This window comes from Octopus bimaculoides, chromosome 10, assembly GCF_046866305.1.
Source record: "Octopus bimaculoides isolate indiv1 chromosome 10, ASM4686630v1, whole genome shotgun sequence".
NCBI classification, from domain to species: domain Eukaryota; kingdom Metazoa; phylum Mollusca; class Cephalopoda; order Octopoda; family Octopodidae; genus Octopus; species Octopus bimaculoides.
In genome coordinates, this window is record NC_142937.1 from 73,197,944 (window position 1) to 73,200,443 (window position 2,500).

General features: G+C 36.6%; 1 protein-coding gene across 1 annotated transcript in view; it reads left to right on the forward strand.

The window, feature by feature from the left end:
* LOC106871867 (EF-hand domain-containing protein 1) overlaps positions 1-2,500 on the forward strand; it is a 115,159-nt gene that overhangs the window by 112,143 nt on the left and 516 nt on the right. The window lies entirely within an intron of this gene.

Genomic DNA, 2,500 nt, shown 5'->3' on the forward strand with positions numbered 1-2,500 from the left:
GTTGTGTCACTTTGACCCTTTAAATGAAAAATATTGTTAATGTTCAATCTTTACATGTAAAAAAACTATATTTAGTGTGTGTAATTGGATGGAGGAAAGGTAAAGTGAATTAAACTAATCCAATGAGTGGGCTGTCTTCCTGTTTTGTTACAGAAAGTTGCTGAGGGTTTCTGCTATTCTTTTACACGCTTCAGTCATTTGCCTGCGGACATGCTGGAGCACTGCTTTAAAGGGTTTTAGTTGAAGAAATCGACCCCAGGACTTATTCTTTGTAAGCCTGGTACTTACTCTATCGGTCTGTTTTGCTGAATTGCTAAGTTACGAGGACACAAACATACCAATATCAGCTGTTAAGTGATGGTGGTGGTGGTGGTGGGAAGGGAGCAAACAGAAACAAAGACATACGTAAATATATGTACATATACACAAATATGACAGGCTTCTTTCAGTTTCCATCTACCAAATCTGCTCACAAGGCTTTGATCAGCCCAAGGCTATAGTAGAAGACACTTGCCCAAGGTACCACACAGTGGGACTGAGCCCAGAACCATGTGTCTGGGAAGCAAGCTTCTTACCACACAACCACGTGCACATTGTTTTGTTAAACTCTGACTTGGAGTTTAGAAGATTGCCATAGTTCTTTGATCTGATAAGGATGCTATCATAACAATGTATATTGTGTAGAAAAAGGTGAATATATCCAGGTGGATATCTGAAGTCAGGCATGGATTTGACAGTAAAAGCACAAAAGACCTCACATATCACTTTGTAGATCCTGTGTCAGTGTAGCTTCCAAACTGTGTGGTCTTGGGTTCAGTCCCACTGCACACCACCTTGAGCAAGTATCTTTTGCTTTAGCCCCAGGCTGACCAAAGCTTTGTTAGACAAGCTGGAAGAAGCCCACACATGTATATGTGTGTGTATATATATATATATATATATATATATATATATATATATATATATATATATATATATATATATATATATATATATATATATACGTATACACACACACACACACACACATATACATATATATATATATATATATATATATATATATATATATATATATATATCACCAGCATTCTATCTCCCACACACATAGCCCCCTCATTCTTCGATCACTGTTTGTTATCTCTCCCTTTTCTTAGCTCTCCTGAAAAAAGAATTTCTAACTTCCGGTCAGCCATTATTAGCCATCATTATGATTGACCGTTGACTGGACACTATTCAATTTTTTTTCTCCGTGTTTTTCTCCTTGTCTCCGTATTCTTTCTGTTGAAGTGCGTAGCTCGAAACGTCAAAGACTTTCCGTATTCCCGAGCGTCATACTAATACATCCTTTTGTTATTTACACCATCTGTCCTCGTCTGTTGTTGTTTTTTCGTACATTCTCCCATATATATATATATATATATATATATATATATATATCAAAAGGTAATATTTATCTCAACTTAAAGTGGATGTCATGTTAAAACACAAAATACAGTGTCATTTATCATGAGAGGTAACAATCAATCATATACATATATGTATGTGTGTGTGTGTTTATCCTTGTATTAAAATCATGTGATCCCTGTAAACAAGCATCACCATCATACAAGCGATATCATTCATTTCCAGTCATTATGCAAATCATGTCTGGTTATGGGAAATATTACCTTGCTTGAAAACAGGAAGGGCATCATCCAGCTTTAGAAAATCTGCTTCAATAAATTTTGTTTTGCTCATGCAAGCATGGTAAATGGAAGTTAAAAAGTTAAATGATGATGATAATATTAGGGCGAAGTATACCTGTAAAACTTTTGAAAGTTGAATGCAAAGTGGATATGATGATCAGAAGTAATTGGAGATATGTCTGTGAATACAAGCTACTATGTACTCAGTCCAACAACAAACTCATGATCTCACCTATGGGCATCAATGTTGGTTAATGACCTAAAGAGTGCTAACTTGGTTTTTCTGTTGGTTATGACGATAAGTGTACCAATTGAGTTGATCAATGAAACAGCCAGCTCATGAAATTAATGTGCAAATGGCTGAGCACTGCATTGACATGCATAGTTCTCAGGGGTGATGCAGTATGGCACAGAATATGACAAAGTTGGCCCTTTGAATTACAGGTACAACTCATTTTTGCCAACTAAGCAGGCTAGAGCAACGTGAAATAAACTTTCTTGCTCAAGGACACAATGCACCACAAGAAACCAAACTCACAGTTTTGTGATTGTGAGCCAAATATCCTAACCACTAAGCTACATGCTTGCACTAGAAGTCAATTGCAAATATATGTGGCCAAAATGGAATTATCCCGAAGGATCTCTGGAGTAATGTTACTCGTCAGGGGACATAACTTACTCCAGGTCCAGCTACTACTCTGCAATGATAGGTCACAGCTCTGGTCACAGTCATGTAATTAAAATGTCACAGGAAAGTATTGCTAGATGGATTTTTAAAGCTGAGCCAACAAACAAGAGAACTAGTGGGTAGA